Raw genomic sequence first — 17129 nt, 5'->3', positions numbered from 1 at the left:
AGCAGCCACCTCCAATGCATGTGACTCTCAGGCAGAATCATAGAATGATTTAGGGAATTACCTTTAATATCATTGAATCCAACCATTAACCCAACACTGCCAAGTCCACCACCAAATCGGGTCCCTAAATGTAGCAGAAACCTGTTCAACTGAACATAGTGGGCTTGAATGATTGTTAACTCAGATCCAGGGCATCTCAGGTGGTGATTTCTCCACTTGTTAATTTCTCCATCATCCTGCCTATCCTTCTGCACCTGTCTTGGCTTGAAAGAATTGGCAGGTTCCCTCACCTCCTGCTATGCAATCCTGCCTGTCATGTTCACTATATAAACTGGGGGAAAAGATGACCAGGGACCACTGCTCAGAGACTGGCTGGACATCAGTCAGCGAGTGGTAAATTGCATTGTGCATTACTTGTTTTGCGTATTCTAATTCTATTATTATTATTACTATTATTATTACTATTATTACTGTTGTTGTTCTTATTATACATCTTTGTTGGTGCCTGCAAACTTGTTGGAAATTTCATAATTAGAAAATTCCCAATCTCGTAATTTCTAATTCATTTTGCAACAGCAGACTCTGCAAAAAGAAATTCTCCTTCCAACTGAGCCTCTAAGGGAGAGACAAAAGAGAAATCTGGGCAAGCATCACTCTCTAATCAGCAATAAGTATACTCTCTGAAGCTCTGGCGGGCCTGATTAAAAGCAGATATGGGTAATCCTAATGAGGGAAAAAATTACAACTTCTGGGAGAATTAAAAGTTCCAGGAAGGCCCCTTGACTCTGTAGTAGACCTTCACAGAGGGTTAATAGATTTGGGCAGGCAGCAAGCTATGGTTTTATGGTGCTTTTTATTAATCACAGGAGCTGTGTGTTGCACTGCAGGATGAGCAGAGGGGACGTGTTAAAGTGCAGCCCTCTCTAGCTGCATGGCTCTAAAACTGAAACACAGTTTTGTGATCACTCTGAGAGATTTGTCTTTCAGACATCCATATGGTTACAGGTATCCCTTTTTCAGTGTGCAGTATTTCCCTGAAAAACCTGAGGGTAGAAGAGAAGGATTCTGCCAAGCAAATGTGCTGAAAGCAAACTATGGTGAGGGGGGACAGTTTTACTCTTTGAAATTGGTAATGCTGGTGGATCTTTGCCAGCTAAGGGGCTGAGGGGTGACGTGTTTGCTTCAGACCCTTCTGGCAGGGAAATGGCAGCAAAGTTTCCAAAAGTAATTAAAATTTATCTTCAATTACAGGAAAAACAAAACATGCAGGGAATGCCTTAACTGGCAGCGCTGTGAACAGGATATTTGTGTTTATAAAAGAAAAGAGCAATTCACACGTCAGTAATGGACGGAGCTTCAAAAAGCATTAGTGGGAGAAATAAAATCACACTTCAAGACTCTCCAGGTGGAAACTTTCCTCAGCAGCTAAATGCAGTGATTTTTAACTGCTTTTAAACTCCCAGGTCCTACCAAAGCTCCCCAGAAATGAGGATTTAGTGCAGACATGTAGCTTCCATGGACTGCGTTCATGTGTATGAACTGGCATTTCTTCAGGTGTCTAACAGGGGTGTCTCAGATGTAACCATAGATCACAAATGGCTCATAGACCACAGAACTCCATCTTGCATTTGGCTGATTTATTTATCAGTCTCCTCATCAAAAGGCCATCTGAACATTCCTGCAACATATTCATCCTACCACATTCCCATAAGACAATGTGATACTTCACACCATATTTCAGACTAGATATTTCTGACAGTCATGAATAATTTTCCGTATCTTTTTGAACCTAAAATATATTTGTCCAGATTGTTTCACTATTAAGAGTCAGGTGACATGACATGGCAAGTCATGACATGACATGGGTTAAGAATTTTCTCTCAAAAATTTTCTCCCTAAAGAATTTTCTCTCATTTTAAAATGCAGTTTTATTGTAACTGTATTTTTGACAGATGAGTTATATTGGATGAAATTTTAAGCTAAAAAATGGGCCAATGTTGTCCAAAAAATTACTTTGACACTCATTAAAGGAAGAAATATGTGTTTCAATTTAAAGTCCCTTTGTATCTAAACATTAAGTCAGTTTTAGCCAAGTCTTTTTTTTGAAATCAACATCTAAATAAATATTTTATGATTGTCATTTTGAGCCTTTCCAGTGGGCCCTGACAGAATACATTTTAGTATGACCAGTTCGGAGGAAGATCTGTGATTTGCATTTTTCAGGTTTAAGGTAGAGTTTTTAAAATAGCAGTTTGAGTTTGGTTTTCTTTAGAGGAGAAATTTTGTTTCCTTGACTCAATTTTCCCCATCCTGTTCACTTGGGAGATGGTTAAGTAAACAAAAAAGCTTTACCATTTTAAAAATATCTCCTGATGTTCATTGTAAGTTTTTTTTTAAATGGCCTCCACATAGCACAGCCTCACAGCTATGCAAAATACAGAATAATTTTGCATATTTGGATATGCATTTACATCCTAGTTAAAGTGATTTCTTCTATAAGGTAGAATATGCTTCAGAAAACCTTGAAAACAATGGTCTCAATGGTAAATGACTTTGGGCACCTTAGATTCCAAATTTGCAAATAGTTTTAGGACACCCTTTTTTAGTAAGGCATTTATCTGTAAACTTTGGGGGGATTCTGTAAATTCATCAAAAGGAGAATGGATTGAAAAAAAATACATCAAAAAGAGTAGGAAGTCTCCAGAAATACTGTGTACAAACAAGAGCACCTGAAAGAAAGCCTTCTTGAAGCTGGAGAGAGGCTGTTATGAAAATTTGTGGTGATCCAGAACTTACCTGTGCAGAATCAAAGTATGTACTATTTCCTAAATTAAACAAAGGGAAGAATTAAGGAAAGACACTGGAAATGAGCCCAAGCTAACTTTATAAATGATTAAGTGATAATAATTCAAAATTAATTCTAGTCTGCATAACTTAGGCAAGTAATCTACCCACTACATTTTGTTCTTCAGAGAACAGTTCTTCTCATGTAAGCACTTGAACTTCCTCATCATGTTAGCAGCAGCAGGTGTTCTTGAAGACCTCCTGGATGATGTTCTCTCCTGAAATGAAGCCTTTAGTCTTCAGGTTTTTCATCTCCAGACTATTTCAACCAGTGCCACTGCTGGGCAGAGTAGTTACTGTGTTTGCCATGGTATTGATGATGAAGGTACAATCACAAGACAACTACGATGGGGATTCGGTGTTTATCTGACCACACCAGCTAGCAGAACATTTCCTGTAGGATTTGTTGAAGCAGAGAATAGAGCAGTTTGTTGGCTGATATTTGTCTGCCATGCAATGCAGCTCATTTGCTCTAACACAGACACATTTACCTCCCAACTGTGTTTACACATCAGCTAATTTCCACTTGCGGCTGACGCTGTTTTTAAGAAGAACCAAGCAATTGTTCCTAACAATTCTCTAAAAATAAATGTGCTGCCTTTACTGGGGTAGTTAGAATTCTAAATAGTGCATTTCATGATCATTCATAATGCAGCAGCCTTAATGAACAGTGCCAAATCAGTCTTAGTATTCTTGAACTACCCATTGCGTAGTTCCTCTGTCACTTTCCATTGACTTTATGGAAAGAATAACAATAAATCCCGTTATATTTAGAAAATTCTTTTTTTATCCAGAATGAATCAAAAGGATTAACAGCCCTGCACACATTCCTCAAGCCCTCATTCTAGAAAAAGAAAACATGAGCTGTGATGGGAATTAGAGCAATTACTGGAGCAGGATTTATTAGTATTTGTTTATTTTTGATGCAGATATTACAGAAGAACAAAGTAGGATCTAAAACATTCTGGGTCACAACCAGAACTGCAGAACAGAATTTGCTCAACTATCTAACATAAATCGTTGTTCTTAAAGAAAATTGACATGAGCTTTTTAATGACGTGAATCAAAAATTCCTTTTTTAAAGGCTTCTCTGAAAGGTAATAAGCTCAAAAGACTTGGCCCTAGTAGCAGTCTTTGGATATTGACTCAGTATGGATCTGTAGGTTAAACTACCCTCCAAAGCTCAACAGGACCACTTACTTCTATTGGGAGCGACTCATCCTAGTCCCCTGACAAGCTCTGTGATAAAGGTTATGTACTCTTCAGCATATTTGATGTGAGCTTTCCACTAGAGCTGAAGCAATTGAATCCAGTGCTGTGAGTTCTTCTTAAAAGGGACACTGGCTGAGAGGAATGAATGGCTGAAAGATATTGATGAGCAGTGTTGGATGGCACAGTGTTTAATAAAAATGAGTCACACCTTGGCAGCTCTCAGGAATGACCCTACAAATAATTAGGAAATTAAACTTACTGGAAAGAATCTTGGTGCAGTCAATTTATTATTTTTCTTCTTTTACATTCAAGGGTTTTTTTTCAACAGCACTGAAGTCCCCCTCAAAAAAAACCCAAAAATGGTAAGGTTAACCACTCCAGAAGTTACACTGCACTGTTGACAATTTTCTTTTTCTAATCTGGTATTTTCTCTTTCCTTTTCTAGCAGTGATAGGGCTAGGATTAATCTGTCTGGTAGAGGACATCAAACACCTTTTCCAAGTTCCCTCAAGCTACAAAACTGAATGTCCTATAAGGAATGTCCAGTGAAGAAGCTTATTTTTAAAATCTCTTAAAATACAAGCTTTAACGTTTTTTTCTTCTCTTTTTGTAGTGGTTTTGTGGGGAGAGGGAGGAGTGGAGTATTTTAAGGAGTTTACAATCATTTACAAAATGTATTGGCTTTGCTTGGTAAGGTGTTGGCAGCAGGTGGCTTCTGAGAGAAGTTAAAGATGAACAACAAAATTAAAAGGCTGAATCAAAGTTTAAAACCACCATATATTTGAAATGAAACATGGCATAGTTGCACTATTTGAAAGCAATCTCTCAGGCTGGCATACTAAAGATGTTTTTCATACACACGTTGCTTTTACTCAACTGTAAGCAATTATTTCTTCCGAATATTCCATTTGGATATTTCAAATCAAAATGGCAGCTGTTCTGCACATCAGTTTAATCCAGATGATCTATATCCTGAATGGGTGAATTTGTGGAGAAGAATTTTTACTTTTTGCTGGATTTAAACAGAAAACAAAACATCACAAAGAAGAAGAGATGCCGAGAATTAACTGTGTCTAAACAGTGTAAAATCCCAGCAGACTACTGAGATTCCACTGCCTGTTGGTTTATTGTTGAAGGCTATAAAAGACAAGAAGGAATTGACATAAAACACATGTTTTTAATATTTGGTCTGTGGTGGCAACAGAAGAGCTGAAAATAAGGGTCAGCTCAGCACATTGTTTCATGCTCCCTTACTTGCATCCTACCTGTTCGTAATACACAGCTTGGTGAAATTCAGCTACCCTCCATCTGCTTATCTTTGAAGCAGAAGCACCAGAAATATCAATGTGTATGAAACATATGAATCATCATTACTAGTAAGCATCTGGCAATGCTAAAAGCAGAAACATAAACAAAAAATGTGCACAGTAATCATTCACAACTAATATAAATGTGGTGGAGGAACAGCACTTAATACAACAAATTTTAATGCCTTTTTTTTTTTCCAGACTGAAAGGATCATGGAAAGTTAAGTGCCTCGATATATGTGCAAACAAGCACGGAGGAAAGACTTCCAACTCCCCCTAGATCAGAAAAGACTTTCATAAACATCCAAGTTAAAACAGTGACTTTTGTATATATAAAATACTGGTAAACAATAAATTGGTTTAAAAATAAATAGCAGCAGACTATGAAGAGCAGCTAACATTTCATGAGTGATGGAAGAAATACAAGTTTGTGTGCAGATTTCAGCAGCCAGTGAGACAGCCACCGATGCCATTCATCCTTTTCTGCTTGCATGTTCATTTTTATATGCTCAGGATATATTAGTTGCTTAGTTTTATAGTTACATATAGAAATACAGATTTTTCTTAGCAGTGTCAAATTCTATTAAACATAGGCTGTTTTTAGCTCTGTGACAGAAATAGGCATTAGGAAGTCAAGGATATGGCAGGTGGTGGTTTGAACTGCATCCTGAACATGGATGTAGCAGTGACTTCTGGAGCAAAGATCAAGACTCCACTTGTCATGCACCTGGAACAAAACAGACTTATCCCCCTTTGCACCCTGCCACATTCTTTAAAGACGCGTGTACAATATATAGGGAATTCATATAGGAAGTAAATCCATCATTCCTGGTGAACCACTCCAGAGGCAACACATTCCATTCAATGAAGCAGAAAAGTCCTGGGAGGTAACTGAGCTAAGGTAGCCGTATGAAAAGTTAAGCCTGTGGTACAGTGACACAAAAAGCTGCAAAGAGTAATTAGTGGAAGGGGAACTCAATTAACTGAAACAAACAACTGATTGTGCAATTAAGGAGCACCCTGTAAATCATTACAAACCTCTTGTCATAGAGCATTTCTCCACAGTCCTGCTGTAGTGGCCCTGCTCAGTCAGCTAAGAGTCAGGGCTAAGCTGCAATCATGTTTTGATTGCTGTATTACGAACCACAAATGATAATGACTTGTGTACTTTCCTTGATTACCTTGAATAACAATGCACATCGATAACCGTCCATCTTACCAATATTTTTACATACAGATTATGTAAAAGGAAGAGTGCAGGAAGTCATACAGAAATATACAGCACCATAAAGCACATGCAGGTTGACTTGTTTGCATTTGTACTTTTTGTACAAAAGACCAGCCCTCCAAGGGAAGGCACAAAGCTCCTTTATTATCAGATCGTTTAGCCAGAATGATACAAATGGTTATATTTTAAGTTTCAAATCCACTCAGACATCATTGGGAGGAAAACTAGATTTGCACTTCTTTGATTATAAGGTTTTCTTCTATTTAGAAGAGATAGGAAGAGAGAGAAGAAAAGACCTCATTTCAGTATTATTCAAAAAGGGAATAATAGAAAAAAAAGAGATCGGTACAACAAAGCAGAATAGTGACAATATGTGAGAAGGAGAGGATGTAAAAACTAAGTTGGCACAATTGTCTAGAGATAAGATTCCTTGAAACTTCACCTTTATGAGATTCCTTGCTGTTGTTTCACTAATTCTTTGTGATGAGATTGTCGTGTTGGCTGAGGATATTGAGTGTGTTTAGTCTCTAAAATTTCAGTAGAACTGTATGAGACATAGGTAAGAGACGGAATTAAAATGTTTGTGCTGCATTTTCTCATAGCCTTTCCAACTACATGAAAAATGTTGATGTAAAAACCAAAAAATCCTGCCACTGTTCATCTGAATTTCCTAGGGGGTTTTGGTTTGGTTTTCCTTTCAATCTTTATATGTCAAGAGGACTTTGTTACAAAGGCAGCAGCTGCCCTCATGGTGGTTGGGCCACCACTGTCACCTGGAAAAAAAAGGAAGCCCTGTTCCCCGACCTCCCTTCTGCTATATTGAGATGCACAAGCAACTTCTTTCTGAAAGCACAACCACTGCAATGTCCTCCAGCACTGACTGCTGCTATGACCAGTGCCACACTGCTCTGAAGAAATGCCATCTTTTCATACACTGAACAGTACAAGCAGCTGCTTCCTACATTCCCCTGGCTAAATGCATTTTTAAACCATGTTGGCAAAAATAATCTCCAAGGGAAATTTGTCTTCTGTGGCCCATTGGTTCTTGGCTTGGGTTTAGAGCAGCTACTAACGAGGTTGGTGATTAGTGACAATTCTGATGACAGTACGTATGGTGGGAACATCTGGCTGGATGCTTGTAACTGGATGCAGACCCACCAGCCTGACCCACCATTTGCTACTGTGCAAATGGCTTTATATTACAGACTGCTGGGTCATTTATCTTCATTAAGCGACAGTCCCTAAACCCAATAATTAATGACAACTAGTCTGGGAATGGCTGTGCAGAAATTTGAGTGCTAAGGGAATAAACAAATTCTAGTAAGAGGAAAAAGTGCAGGCTGGAAGAAAAAAGATGTGAAAATGTTTTCCTCTCTAAAAGCTTTTGGGATCCTGAGAAGACATTTTAGTGTGGAATGAGCCACTGGTATTTCTTGACCAAAGTGATGAGACCTGTGGCTGTGTGCAGGTATCTGATGTGTGCAAATGACACAGCTGGCAGAGGGCAAGCCTGGCAGCTTTCCTGGCATCCCAGGCATGGGCTGCACTGGCCTCTTGCTGCCTGTCCTCTGTTATTGCCAACAGATAGCAGAGCCAGCTGGGATTCATATCTGCAAGAGAAATAGGAGGTGGCTCTTCACGTGAAGTGTAGACAGGGTCTATGTTTTTTCTTCTGAGTTTTTCTGTGCATCCAGTCCTAATTTTCAGCCCATCCTAGCTGGCCACTTTCCTGAGCTACCCAAATTAAATTTTCCTTATTCCTGGTAGCAGGGTACCACTTTCTAGGTACCTTGGTACTCAGTCTTCGTGAATAAAGTGTACAAGGCACAGCCATGAGAAGGAGATGTTTCCCAGAAAGAAATCTTCAGTGAGAAAAAGTTGACTGCTTCTAAGAAGGACAAAATAGTGATAGAAGACTTAAAAATACACTTTAAAAATCCAGTGCACTCAAGGAGCGCAGCAGAAGGAAGCCTAGTATGCAGTTCTCCCCAGCATCATGGGCCTCTATTACAATTTCCCTTAAAATTCTCAGTGACCATAGAAAGAAAGGTGATTTCTAAAATCTGTGGTTTAAGGTAAGAGGGAAAGTGGTTTCTATTTACTCTTGTATTATGTTAATTCACATAAATACTTGAGAATTGAATTTTAAAAAATATCAATGGGAATTGCAGATGGGTCTTGTCCAGTCTGTACAGAGATTTTTAAAATTTCTAACCAGCATTCAGACCCAGCCCTAAAAATGCACTTTCACCCTGAGCCCGCTGCTTGACTAATCACTTTTCATTACTTCTGTTGGGGTTTTAGGAGTTCTCCTGGTTTTTTTTTTCTGTTAAAGGAATTTTCCCCATTCATGCTGCCAGGGGGACAAATTACTGGCTGCTTAGGAAAAACAAAAGACCTGGCCATAGGAGTGGGCTGCGTCCTGCTATTCTTTTTTTTTTTTCACCTGGGTGTGTGAGCAGTCAGTTCCCGGTGTCTGGACGGAGAGAGAGGCTGCTTCTTCGGCTGTTTTTTCCTTCTGCCAGAGAAACCCCGGGATCCCAAGCCCAACTTCCCTGCCCCACTGGGAGCCGGGCCGTGGCCACCCTGCCCCCGCTGTTGCTTCGAGCCTTCGCTACGTTGAAGCCGTGCTCGCCCTGCCTGCCCGACCTCCGGGGGGTTGCCACCACAGCTCCGCAGATTGGATACATCTCGTCTGACACCTGGGATTTGTGCTCGTCCCTGCCGTTCCTGCCTGCCGTTCCAGCCTGCTGTTCCCGAGGGTCCGGCCGGACACCGGGATCGGCTGCCCAGGGGTTTGTGAAGCCTTTGTTCCATCCCTTCCCGGGATCCCGGGGCACCGGTGCCGCGTGCTCCCCGAGCTCGCTCCGGAGCGCCCCCTGCAGCCGCGGGGGAACCATCGCACCTGCCCTGCTCACCGGGAGCCGCCAGCGCCCCTGCCGGCTGCGAGCGGAACTGCACCCGAGGGGAAAGGGCCCGACAGCCGAGAAGGCTGGCACTGGGTTTGTGATTGTTTGCTGCTATAGTCATTGTTGTTTGTTTGACTGGTTATACACATATAGATATATAATAGTAAAGAACTGTTATTCCTATTTCCCATATCTTTGCCTGAAAGCCCCTTGATTTCAAAATTATAATAACTCGGAGGGAAGGGGGTTGAATTTTTCATTTCAAGGGAGGCTCCTGCCTTCCTTAGCAGACACCTGTCTTTCAAACCAAGACAACTTCCTAGTCCTTTCGTAAAAAAAAATGGAGGAAAGCCTCTGATATTCTTCTTCGGCCTGTTCTGCAAAGAATAGCACATGAAATCCCTCTTCTCAGGGCTATGAAGAAATTTTAACTTTAAAATGAGAAGATTCCTTTATCAGCAAATCCCAGCAATGTTCCAATTGGACTAGTGGAGGAGAAAGTTCTAACTCATTTAAAGTCGCCTTGACAAGTTTATAATGAGCTTGTATGAGGAAGCAACCTCAGGTCGCAGAGGACTGGACTTGATCCAATAAAAATGTTTTGCTTCCAAATTTTAAATGTGCTGAAGGCTGTTTTATATTACATTGAAATTTAGTAATGTACAAATACCTTTTCTTCTGGTGTTTCCGTGGTTTTAAAACATGAGTAGCATTCTGTACTTAGTGAGAAAAAGTACAAGTCTGTAACAGCAGAAGAAGCAGAAGCAAAAATGATAAGGAAGCAAAGAAATGAGATTTGGGCTTACTCAGTGGCCTCTATTTTTCATAGGAAGGGCAACATGCATTGACCAATGATTGTTGCTGGTGGTCTGCAAAACCATTCTAAAAGGCTCACAACTGCTCTAAGAAAGAGTGTCATCTTCCTACAGCTAAGTCAAGAAGAAAAGTTACTCTCTTAGCAGGAGCCAAGTCTGCCTTACTGGAGAAGCCCAGCTCTTCAGCATACATTTCTGAACACAGGACAGGAAGGTCCCTGCATGGTGGTTCCATGCACTGAGAGATGCTCACCATGCAGTGCCAGAGCTACGTGTGCTTGTCCTCACAAGTGCACACCCAGAGGTCCCATTACCTGAAAAGGAGGGAGAAAGTCCTTCCCTGTGTGCTGAGTCTGGGTCATAACCTCCTGTAGTGGTTGTGGTGCCTTGGTTTGCAACAATATGTGGACAGGGGCTGGTGGGCAGCTCTAGTATGGCCTTCTCCACACACCAGGCAGTGATGGAATTCAGTTAACCCATTTGGCACCTGATGGATAGAAACCAGCAATCCTATTTAAAGCCATCCCCTCCCATGGGGAAAAGGAGCAGTGTGACTCTGCAGGAGCCAATTCACTTTATATGTGTGTGTGTGTACTAGCAGCCACTGTGAAAAGCTGATGAAAGTCCCCTGGCACAACCACAGTACCAATTATTTCTTTGCTATAGAAAGAGGTTGCTGTGAATTCCTGCATATAAATTCAGCACAGTTTTGTGAACTTTGGCCTGTTCCTGTTTCTCCAGAGAACACCAAATATCAGAATCTGGTAACTGATCCTCTGCCTGTTAGGAACAAAATGCTCAAATAATGATAAGCAGGAAACCTGTAGGAATGCTCTCCGTTTCGGTAGGCTATGAAACAGATGGCCTGGCTAAAGCATCGTTTCCCCCTGCAATAAAGGTTTTGCTTTAATTCTGTAAGTACAACTCATCTGTCTCAGCCAAGGGGATCCTAGAGGCTTTGTCAGTTCAGTGTGTCTGTTTGGAGGCAAGACAGAAAAGGTGCTTGCCATGAAAAATTAATGTTCTTCAATACAGCAAAAGAAGGAGGGCAAAAAAGAGACACATTATAACCAAGGAAACAATGAATTTTCATGCAGGACAGGAAGCAAAGCATGAAATAGGCTAAATGGGGAAAGAGGGCAGGCAGAGCCCCATCTTGTGGCAGAAAGTCCAATTCCTGTTCCTCCGTCTGTGGATGAGTCACCATGTCCCAGTGACCATGTTGTGGGACATTGCTCTGTGCAGCTGGCCTTTAAAATATTTAAATGTATTGGACTACAAGAAAGATGTCTGTTTCTTGCCAAGCAGCTGCCTATAAACAGCTTTCTGAATTGCAGTCTAGACTGCACTAGTGTAATCTGGAAGAAAACAAGTGGAGCAGTGTAATTAACTTTCTCCTTTTTTTCAGAAAATAACCCCATTGTGATGGGCAGGCAGGGATGGGTCTCAGTCTAGAAAGGACCTGAGGTGATGCTGAGCTTTGCTGGTGTTTGTTCAATTTGGGAGTTTGCTGTGGTTGGGGGCAGAAATACAGCTGACTGCTGGCTGTTCTCTTCTTAAAGATAATTTCTCCAGCTCTCCCTTACACCCAATCCATACCACCATTTCTTCAGGTAATTTCATATCCCAGGACAGTCACCCCACTCAGCTAGCTGCAGGCAGACAGCAAACTATTGGTCAGGGACCAGGAACTGCTATTTCGGGATTTTCATGGTCCCAGAGCTGCAGGAGTGCAATGTAGAAGTCTCTCCAATTTGTGTCCTGGACACCTGTCCTAGGATTTCCTTCTGTGAATATACCCCAGACCATCTACTGCATGTTGAAGAAGAGAAGAGTAAATAACTTGCAACTATGAATGTCCCAGTCATATCCCTGGGACTGTGTGAAAGAGATAGAGATGCATGCACCTTTTTTCCTACCAAAGATCCAGACCTTTAAGAGATTTTGGTTCTTTGCACTGATTCCAACAGGAGCTGAACTTTCTCCTAACTTTTCTTAAGAACCATCACATTCTGAAGTTTCATGACTGGGGACTTTCCTGATATAAAGATAGATTTGTCTGAGTACAGCTTACCTCTGTAAGAGTCTGCCTTAGGTCTCCAAAAAAGAATGGCAATCATTAAAAAGTTCTCTCCTGAGCCTTCTCTTGCTTTCTCATCTCTGTTAATGAGCATTTATACATGGAGAACACATTCTCCCATGTCATTTTGTTACCTTTGCATCTAACAATGAAGTAAAATGAGTACAGAAAAGGGTTTTGCATATTCATAAGTTTTTTAGAAACTTTGGTCAAATCAGATGTTTCATTATGAACTTGGTCCAAAATTTGTAGACTACCTGAGTTCATTCAGATGTCCTTAAAAGAACTTCCTAGAAAGCACATTAATAACCATTTTGCCCATTTATATTTCTGGCCCTGATAAGAGTCTGTGATGGCTCATTTCTGCTTTCCTGTGAGTGAGTATGCAGTAAAGAGCTGAACAGGACCCTTCACATCCCACCGACACCCATGCTTGGAATGAACATGGCCACAGGTCACTTGTTAGCAGCCTTTGCCATGTGGCTTCTTCACATTCTCAGTCCAGTTCCTCAAGGGTGGGCATTTGCATCATGAATTTGAATGGCAACCTATTAGAAAATTAGCAAATGGGAGATATATACCTGCCATGGAAAACGTGCTCCTACATTAGGACATCTGTTGCTAAGAAAATAATCTTAACTTCTTTCTGAAGAAATATTTTGTGGTGAATGCAGCAGCTATCACATCCTACTAAAATCAGCCTTTTTTAGCAACACTTTTTCCTACTGGAAGCATCCAGTTGTTGTCAGACTCTGCTACACTATGTGTGCTACAAGCAGGACTTGAGAGAAAATGCCTAAGGATATTTAGGCTGATCACAAGAACAAATGAAACCAAGGTGGAGATCATAAACAGAACCAGGAAGAGGATCCATATGTTTTAGCCTACAAAGCCAGGATTCATCCATTGGGCAACACTCACTTCCTTGCCTCTCCTTTAGCCTAACCTTTTTCTGCCCTACTGTGTGTTCTTTCCCTGCCTGCAAAAGATGGTGGCTCTGTAAGAGAAATGGCTGGACAAGAAACAAAATCATAAAGTACAAGCTGTAATTTATGATGGAGTGGTTGATAGAAACACTAGAAGGGCACACACTGGAAGATCAAATGGCATTGGGGAACCTTTGGATTTATGGGATGGCTTGCTGGGGCAGAGGGAGGTGACATTTGAGCATGCCAGAAGCTTGTTTACCATAGAAAATATGCTGAGACTTTTTTTGATTCTATACAAGTGCCAACATCTCTCCTAGAAGCATCAAGGGACATAGAGCGATCTTCACTGGTAGAAAAGGAAAGCACGAATGCTAATGGCATGAGCCAGCTATGGATTATTCCCTGTTTCTGGAAGAATGCAGAAATATTTTTATTCAGTATTTTTCAAAGTTTTGTATTTTCTGTTAACAGACTTTAAAAATACTTCACAAGGATTATTTTCAAAAGGTCAGGAAGTGGTATTAGTCAGGCTTGTTTTGCTGAGCATCCTTTGAAGGATATTTTTGTACAGTAAACAAAAACTTGAGAAATCCTTAATTGGCAATTAAATGTGGAGATTCCCTATTTTTTAAAAAGGGCATTTAAAAAAACCTCAAACTGATATGTAGATAAAGTTTCAGTTTGGCTTACTAATGCTTTGTACAAATTTGTTCTTGGTGTGTAATAAGTGAAATGTGAAATAACACATTTCAGTGTGTTATTTGCAAATGTTTGCCCAGTACTCAGTTCTGGCTCCAGCTAAAATTTCTTTACAATTAATGTTATACATTATGTTTCTCCCCAGCTATGGTTCACATGTTTTCTTTGCTGGTACTCAGCTGTTGGTGTACACATTTTGTTGCATTATGCAATGAACTTTCTCAAGAGCTTTAGCTGAGTGAGGGTCTTGCAATTTGTGGGGGCTAGGTCCTTTCCAGGACACGCCACCGTCAGAGTGCTCTGAATGCTGGCCTTCAAAGGCAGAGCTGGGTGTCGTTGCAGTAGATGCCAACATCCAAATCTAAACAGAATATGTTTCATTTTTCACAGTAACTTTCAGTCAGACAGAAAACCCTACGGCAGCAGAACTGCCTTGTCTTTCCAGGTATCACTTTCCCATGGATCCCACAGCCTTCTCTGCACATTCTGTCGTGAAGTTTTCTTGCCTGTCTCTTTGTCCCTCCTCACTTGCCAAACACAGTTTCTTGTCTATTATCTGTGTATCCCTGCTCCTGCCTATCTTCATTACTGACCATGTAATTGAACATATTTAATTTATTCTCCATGAACCAGCTAAGCACCATTCCTTCTGTAATTCATACCGCATCCTGCCTGCTGCTGAATGTTGTTTAATTCTGTAAAGCTTTCCAAATTACAAGCTGCTATGCACTGTGTCATCTTGTATTGGCATCTTGAATCTTTAATAAAGTTGTTCTCAAATAATGTTTCAATAAATGAAATGTACCTGCTGAGTTGAGATTTTGCATACCAACATGATGAGCAATGGCCTTTAATGGGAAAGAAGATACAGTCAAAAGGAGTGATAGAGTAGCTTAGAAAGAAAAAGAGCCTTCCCACTATTTTTCTTTTTGCATTCAGAGATTTCAGTTCCTTTTGCCTGAGATTTCTCCCACATAATTGTCAAATTTAATTATTTAGAACACATACCTAATAAAGCACTAAGACTAATTCCCTGGAAAACTGTCAAACGTGTAAAAAGGAGTGGCGAGAAAAGCCCTGGGGGGATTCTGTTTAACATTACTGCAATTCAGAAAAAGATGTCTGCATCAATACTAAGGGCTTGGGTATTTGCATATGCAAGTAGATATGCACACGTGTTTATACATGCATATGTATTCATTTGCATACTAAACAATTCCTATAGAGAAAAGAAAAATAGATGGCTGGAAACTGCCTCTTTTTAGACAGAAAAAAATCCCCCAGAATATCTAATTTCTGACTCTGTGTGTTGATACAAACAGTTGATGGAAAGATTAGTGCTGACTTATTTGTGGTGAAGAAAGGTTTGTTTTCTGTGAGGATTCATTATGCTGTGGAAACTCAGATCCATAAGGTGCAAAGGCACCCAGTTACAAATGAAAATCAATAAGGAAGAATTGCATCCACCTCCTTAAGAATCTGAGCCAGAGCACCTCATCTGAGGCCCATTTTTTGGTTTGCAGGGACTTGGAAACCAGTGCTATCTCAAAGATGCTGCAAACAGAGACAAGGCCAAGGTCTGCTGCTCAGCCAAGGGTCAATAAGGTGTTAAAGCCTTGGTGCACTCAGCTCGCTGGCAGCTTCCCTGTGTCCCCAGGAGCAACAGGGATCAGACAGAGTTAACCAGCTAGAGAAGGACAACGCCAGGACTGCAAATAGCTGAAAAGCAGGAAAATGGGTGCAGGACAAGTAGTTTAAACACCAGCTCTAGTCCAGATATTCCCACTGCTCCTTGGTTCTTTGTTCATGAGTTAGCACTGATTTACCTCATAAAGGTGCAGGAGGGACAATACACCAGAATTGTGCTGAAAGGAACTGCAGACGTGTCCTGACTGACACTGGGGGGAGTCTCCTAGAAGCCAGCCAGGGTCAAGCAGTCAGCTGAAGGGCCTCAAAAAAGCCAGGACAGAGGATGCAGAAAAGGATGTTCTACTTTGAGGGCACAAAGTTTGGTGAAGAAGTGCTTTCAAAGAGCAGAGCCCAGTAAAGCAGCTGGAAGCCCTCCCTGGCCTGTCCCCTCCTCTTAACATTTTGAGATTTTGATCCACACAGAGCTGTCAAGATGGATGGAGAAGGGAAGGGCTATAGTAGACATTAATTTTGTGTCTAAGAATACTGAGGTTTTAAAGGCCACAAGACATGGTGGAGCCTACTCATTAAGTGACATGCTTGCTTTTCCCCTTGATTTTGTAATTTACTTCAAGATGCCACAGACTGATCCCATAATCTTTGCTAGTCTTTTATCAGTGAGTTTTATGTCTGCTCAGGTGTACTTTGTGCATGTGCATGAATGGGCACGTGCATGAGATTGAGGTGCCTGGATTCTGTACAAGTTGTTTTACACAATATATTGATAAAGCCTCTGGCTTTAGGAAGACTAAAGCTGGGAGAATCAGCACAGATAGTAATAGCTTCTGCTAATGGTGGTAATTTAGAGAGCAACCAGAAACTAAACCAGGTACGTTTAAGTTTTTGCTGGTATAAAATAATGATCCTGGTCGCTTGCTTTACTCAAGAGTATCCTGAAAGTTAGAATTGGGGAGAAGCAATTTATATTGTATTTCTCAGATGTCGAGAAAGTGTCTCTTGGGAGCAATTTCTATTATTCAGAATAAAATGAGAGCCTGTAAGAGCTCTGCCACCCAGTATTAAAACTCTTCCACTCCCTAAATATTCCTTGATTTTACCATTTCTGTGAGTACCTGAGAATGGATGGTAATTCCCCTGAAAAGAAACCTTAATAGCGTAATTAAAGCTGCAATGCATCCTTTCTGCTCCAGTTTTGAACTTCAGGGGAGCTCAGTGCTGTAATCTCCCTTCTGGGATGATATATATGTGGCTCCCGCTGAGTTACTGCTGATTCTGAAATGCATCATCTGCTGTCATTTCAGATCTGCTCCTTCTCTTCCCTGTGCTTGCAGTTTTGCTGCAGCACCTCAGGACCTACTGTCCCAACACTCTCCTAAATAAACCACTAGAAACCAGAAAGATAATCTCCTTGCTGTTGTAAATGTGAGCTAAGTCATGTTTAGCAACATATTCTCAG

Source organism: Corvus moneduloides, chromosome 8, assembly GCF_009650955.1.
Source record: "Corvus moneduloides isolate bCorMon1 chromosome 8, bCorMon1.pri, whole genome shotgun sequence".
In the NCBI taxonomy this organism is placed as follows: Eukaryota; Metazoa; Chordata; class Aves; order Passeriformes; family Corvidae; genus Corvus; species Corvus moneduloides.
This window is presented reverse-complemented; position numbering follows the sequence as displayed.